This window comes from Strongylocentrotus purpuratus, unplaced genomic scaffold (assembly GCF_000002235.5).
Source record: "Strongylocentrotus purpuratus isolate Spur 01 unplaced genomic scaffold, Spur_5.0 spur5_scaffold_2, whole genome shotgun sequence".
Taxonomy (NCBI): Eukaryota; Metazoa; Echinodermata; class Echinoidea; order Camarodonta; family Strongylocentrotidae; genus Strongylocentrotus; species Strongylocentrotus purpuratus.
In genome coordinates this window covers 7,273,355-7,279,984 of record NW_022145605.1, presented here as the reverse complement: position 1 = coordinate 7,279,984, position 6,630 = coordinate 7,273,355, and the positions used below count along the sequence as shown (strand labels likewise).

At 38.9% G+C, this 6,630-nt stretch overlaps 1 long non-coding RNA gene across 1 annotated transcript; it reads right to left on the bottom strand.

Moving 5' to 3' along the window:
- Window positions 1-2,523: 2,523 nt before the first annotated feature.
- On the bottom strand, window positions 2,524-4,019 carry LOC115926631. The gene is made up of 2 exons (XR_004065179.1): window positions 3,806-4,019; window positions 2,524-2,927 (listed from the first exon to the last, which is right to left on the bottom strand). It is a non-coding gene; the product is annotated as an uncharacterized LOC115926631 (long non-coding RNA).
- Window positions 4,020-6,630: the final 2,611 nt, after the last annotated feature.

The window sequence follows — 6,630 nt, the reverse complement described above, 5'->3', positions numbered from 1 at the left end:
CGCATGGAGCGCGGTCCGCCATTACTAAGGAGGGCACAACTTCGAGAAATACCGGGTTGTTCCCTTCGAAACTGTGCTACTGATATGCAATGTGAAGCTTCATTTTTCGGGTTGATTTATCGGTTTTCGAGTATGAAACGTTATAATTGTGGTATTTTGCATAATGCATGAACCCTACTCATGCCTCAGTCATGGTATCTGGTGTAGGTCAAGATTAATTACGGATGTTATGGTGAGGTAAAAGGGACACAAAAAGCTATTTATATTTCAGTATATCTTCAATTTTTCTTCCTCTTTGTCAATATAAAACTGCGATATTATGACATTTCAACCAATCAGAATCAAGCATTTGGGACTTGTATTTGATATTTATGTCATGATATTAAACAAAGTTTTATGCTACAGGGCCAATGCCGGGGGCCAATGTCTTTCTAATTCAGTTATTATGAGAGCCAGGGTTTATTGATTTAAAATGCTTTAAAGGTAATATATTCATTTTATGTTTATGACTATTATAAACAGATTGATACTTATAGATTTGGGATAGAGATGGGTATGTAGATAGCTAGACACATAAATAGATGGATAGATAGATATAATATAGAAGGATAGGTAGATAATGGAAATGCAGATAAAGGACGATACTGAAGATAGGAAGAGGGGGAAGGAAAGAATTATAGGCCTACACATTTATTTTAAAAAATTATGTTATTTACTCATCCAATCATTCATCCATCCATCCAAACATTCTTTTTCTTCTTCTCTCACTCATTTTATATCAAATTCACACCTTATGTCTTTCACCCATTCTCTATAAAATCTCTATTTTTGTCTGAAAGAGTAATTCAATTTTTTACAGTTCACTATAAATATATATGAATATTCTTAAAAACAGCTGATCATTGATGTAATAATTATTTATTCACACCACTTTTTTTCTCCATAAATAATATTCTCCTTGATACAGTGTATTTCTTATTTTCTTCATCAACCAGTTTTAGAGAATAAACTTATAATTAAATTTGAAGAAAAAAATGAATAAATGAACCTTTTATTAGCACACGGCACACGTGTGTTGATATTCTACAGCATAGGCATTTAAGTTTTGACATTTTATCGGACATATATACTGCAATAATACATCACAATTGAAAAGACAAACATTGCAAAAACAACACCTCAGATTTTAGCCCCAAATTTACTGTCACGGATCATAGGCAACACAACCACAACAAATTGATTCGCCACCAAAGACAAGCATTACACATCCATGATCCCAAAACCACCACAATAACTTCCAAAACATAAATGTCAGGAGGCCAATGTCTATGTGTCAAGATGTCAGCGATAACGAACACTTTATTAACTAGTCTTGGCTCCAAGCGCACGCAGGCGCGTCACATTTACAAATAATACATCAAGTAATAAATGCAAACCAGAAATAGTAATTGAGCATATATATTCCAAGTCACCTGTATTGCTATGAAGAACTATAATTGAAGAGACTTACATCTCAGGATACTGCACTACACTATTCAGTGAAACCTCATAGTAACATGGTCTTTTGACATCATTATTCATCAGGTGTAATAATAAATTTGAAACTGATTACCCTCAAATGTACACAGTAGATACAACAAGCCAAAGAGTGCACAATCTTATGGGTTTACATCTAGTGACATTATTCCATATAATTTTCTGTTATCAAATCTCTTCAAAAGCAGTTTTCCATTTTGGAACAAAATTCAAACCTATGTACAGAACGATCTATGGGTGTGTATATGGTGTGCATTACACAGGCTTTTCAATTGCCACACATCTGTGAATTCTTCTCGTTTATTAAAAATGGGCTCACTTGATGTGAATTTCTTGCTTTTCATCTTTAATGATGTAAATCACTTGGTTGAGAGCAATCCAGACAATGTTATAAAAAAGGTCTACATGTTTATCTCAGGTTATCCATACTGTACCTGCAGAATCAAAGCACATGTAGAGTGCAAATAATTTGCAAAAATTTGTCGCTGTTTTCACGAAGTGACGGCAGTGAAAAAAAATGCATTCACTATGCGTTAGGATTTTCCTTACTACCGTCACCTACTGAAAATAGGGACGAATTATAGCAACTGAATCAGATACAGCAGGTACAATCATGAAGCTTATAGAGTAAATATTCAAATACAGTGTACCTCACAACAACTCAAAATTCAAGTACATTTTGTTTAACCCCTAATGTAATCAATTCTTCTAAGTTCCACTTTAGTTTGCCTTCGTGTAAAGTTAACAAACAGAAAATTATGGTTAGGTTGTGCAACTGTCACAATGTGTCCCAACATTTTATTTCATTACACAGAACAAAAGTATCAGATTGTTCTGTTTTTTTAAAAGATTATTGAAAGCTCTCTTCAGTTTTAAACGGCTTCACAGTCAATCATCCAGTGGATAAGCTATGCAGACAAGAGGCAAAATATAAAAGACCGATCTGTCTTTGTAGTTTGTACGAATGAAGTTCTATGTTTTGTTTTGTTTTTCCTGAAAATGCGTTCTCTCCAAAGTTGTGTTGAAGTAGGTCAAGCTGATCCTGGCTAATGAGCTTGCTTTCGTGGACTTCCTGCAAGAGAGTCCTGGTTTTTCCATCTCTCCTGTTTACCTTGTTTCACCACTTTAAGCTGTTTCTTGGCATCTTGCACTTGCTGTCTGGTTATATTCAGTTTCTAATCAACTCAGACAGAAAAAGAATAGTCATGTTCTTTTGTAATGTCATAGGGTTTCTTTGGAGGCACGGGAACACTTTTGGATGTTGTACATGGTTTTGCTGGGAGTCTTGAGCCATGGGTCTGTTTATAGGGAGGATGTCCAGGAAAGACAGTAGGCACAGCTCTAAGAATGAGATGTGGTGTGTAACATCCTTTCCTCTCTTGGGTGTATTCCTGCATTACAATAAAAGCAAATGGAAACAATGAGTTTTTTCTCATAACATGACAATTGTTCTACTATTCATGCTATTTCATGTGATTTTTAAGACTGAAACTGAAAGCAGCTTCCAGCCAAATAAATAAAATAATAATGATGTCAGCAAGTCATAAGCAAATTTGATAGAAATAGTGTAGTGTGCGGTGGGATTTTTAGGCTAGCCTAGCCTAGTTGGATAACTCCTGTGATGTGAAATTTGGCAGGCTAGCCTGGCTTAGACCAAAAGCTTCAGTCTCTCTATATCGTCGGTTGTTCTACTGAGACTGCGTCTGGCTCCACGGCACTAGACCTCTGATTATATTATGGGGAATGTCAACAAATGTCAGTTTTATTAAAGAAATGACCCATATCAGATGGTTATATCTGTCTAACCTGGCTTTGCCTTTCGGGCTTTAGAAAATAGAGAGTAGAGTTTAGATCTAGAGTCTAGATCTAACTTAGATCTAGAGTCTAGTCTATAGTTAAAATATAGATCTAAAGAAGTTGACATTTGATTTTTATCTTGAAATTAGATAAGATAAAATTAATTGTATCGTTTTATTCTAGACTTTTCTTTAATAGAATCAAGCTCATGGAGTTATATTTCCGAGTTGGACTCTCTGGCTCTTGGAGTTGCGAGCGACTCCAGCGCAGCAGAATTTTCCCATCACCATCCCCAGAACCTTAACCCATGCCTGCCCCAGCCCGGCGGGCGTGGACTGGCGCGCTCCGCTGCTGCAGGAGCTGCGGTGGCTTGTCATGAGACAACCCGGGTACAGACTACAGTCACTGCATAAACTACATTTTTAGCTCTAAAATCTCCTTATTAATCAACATAACATTAAGAAGAACTTACTTGTGAAATATTATGCAGTTCCCTTTCTTTCTTCGGTTCGAACATCCAAATGCAACGCACGAACCTGGCTTCTCCAATTTTTTCCACGTATGTTGTGCACAGTATCTTGTTGGGTCGTTCGTTTTTCTGCCCTCCTTAGTAATGGCGGCCACAGCTCCAGGTCCACACAGCAATTTGAGCGAGTACGCCCTCTAGTGTTATTAAGTATATATCTCTATGGCTCTCTCTTTAGAGACAGAACAGCCCCATACGCTGTAGTGGCCGCGCGTTTGTACTAAGAAACGTTACACAAAACTTGGCCAAACTTAATCCCTAATTTTGATATTTTACCGGATGCGTATCCGATGCATTTAAAGTCCTAAATTAGCTAAATACTTAACTACTTCGGTTCCACTTACCAACTTGACTGGAATAATCCGTTTAATGGTCCATTTTTAGGAAATTATGGGTCAAGATCGACATCCATGAAGAAAATCTTGCAGCCGAGTCTCATTCTTTCTAGTCTACGCCGAAGGCAAAATGATTATAACGGAAAAACTGTGCACGAGCTACGAGTTCGTAATGACATGCAGAGAGTAGAATATCTGATTAATGAAGGAATGGAATTTTTCTTTTTTCATAATCAGATAATCATATTTTACTCCTAAAAGTCAAAGACTTGATAAAATAGCTAGATCTAACGTAAGGGCCTAGCCTAGTAGAAGTGAGCTGAAGAATCGCCTTATTTTTTTGGAGGGGGCTGCTTCAAAAAAATTCTATGAAAAGAAGGTATTGGCTAATGCAGCCCCCACCACCCCCAAAACAAACCAAAAAATCTCCTTTTTGTTCCCTTTTTCTGGGAATCAAAGAGATATATACAAAGCAAAGCAATTAAGACATGATATTGCAATGCCGTGCCGGTGCATGGAGGGGCAGAGGCGGCCCTCCCAGGGGGGAGGGGCACAGTGCCCCCCCCACTTTTTCAGATACCCCAAAAGTGCCCCTTTTTACATAGGAAAGGTGCCCCTTTTCATTTGACAAGTGCCCCTATTAGTAAAAGTGCCCCTTCCCCCTTTTCACCTCTGACGAGTGCCCTTTTATATTTTTGACACGTGCCCCTTTTCCTTCGACATGTTCCCATTTTCCTTTGCAATAAATGTCCATTTTCCATTCTCATAAATCTTGAAATAATCTTGAATAAGTGCCCTTTTTAATCTCTAGTACAGTGGCGGATCCAGGGCCCCCCCCCCCCTTGAGAAAAAAATCGTGTAAAATCACGTGATTTTTAATTTTTTGGGGGGTTGGGCCCCCCCCCCCCCTAGCGCTCAAGGGGCGTTGGCCGGCGCGTTTAAAAAAAATTGTGCTCTGTACCCCCCCCCCCCCCCCCCACTGAGCGACTTTTCGGCCGGCGCGATTTTCAAATTTTCGGGAGCAAAAAAAAAAAAAGTTGGGCCCCCTCCCCTAAGAAATCCTGGATCCGCGCCTGCTCTAGTAAGTGCCTCTTTTCAGGTACGAGAAGTGCCCCTTTTCACTTTTAATAAGTGCCCCCTTTACCTCTGATAATTGCCCTATTCAAAACTGAGAGGTGCTCCTTTTACTTTGACAACTTCCCCTTTTTCCTTTGTAAGAAGTGCCCCTTCTCCTTTTAATAACTATCCCCTTTTTTAAACTCGGATGAGCACACCTTTCATTTTAACATGTGCCCCTCTTATTTTCTAATAAGTGCCCCTTTTCCTTATAAGTGCCCCCATCAAAAAGAAAGAGTTCCTTCCCCTTCTCATTCAACAAATGCACATTTTCCTTTATTATAAGTGCCCCTTTTCATATCTGGTCAATGCCCCTTTTCAACTCTGATAATTCCCCTTTTAATAATGATACATGCCCCTTTTCCTTTCTAATAAGGGAACTATCCCCTTTTCACCTCTTATAAATGCCCCAATCAAAATCTGATGGGTGCCCCTTTTCCGTCAACAAATGCCTATTTCCCATTTTCGTAAACGCCTCTTTGTCATCACTGGTGAGTGCCTCTTTTCGGGTGAAAAATGCCTCATTTTCACCTCTTATAATAATCTTTTGTACTTTGACACATGCTCCTTTTCTTTTCTTATAAGTGTCTTATCCCTTTCGATAATTGTCCCCTTTTCATGTAATCATTAAACGTGCCCCTTATTTAAGGCGACTAAGAGCAATTTCCCCCAAAGCTCGCTCGCTGCGCTCGCTCGCATTTAAATATGATATAATTATGTTACTTATCAAAGGTCTTTTCAGTCTTCCGTTATGAGAATGTGCTTATAACCCCATCACGATTGGCTTTTTTCCTCTTTATAAGATGTAATTTTTCGCACTGCGACCTCATAGATCTTTGAAATTTTTCACGCTCGCTTCGCTCGCTCGTAAATGCATATTCAGACATCACACCCAACTGTAAAGTATGATGCTTAAGCGATATCTTGTGTGATGTATGAAGAGAAACAAATATTGAAATCATCCCTGATAATGTAATCACAATGTAGGGGTATATACCAATGTCTAAAAAATTGTATATTTTCGCTTTGAGATTTCCCACTGTAGGTGCCCTTTTTTTTCTCCAGAAAGTGCCCTTTTTTGTTGGTGCCCCCCCCCCCACTTTGGAAGTTGCTCAGCCGCCCCTGGGCAGGGGGATCTTAATTCTTGTAAGCCTTCTCCTGGACCTTTGGTCAACTGGTCATTAATTTAACCGTTCCTCAAATTTCTAAAAGGCAGCTGCCCCCCCCCCCTCCCCCCTACCTCCCATCCATCTCGGCCGGGTATGTAATCAGCAACAGAGGCAAAGATCTATGAGCAAAATCTATTTTTTTTTGGGGGGG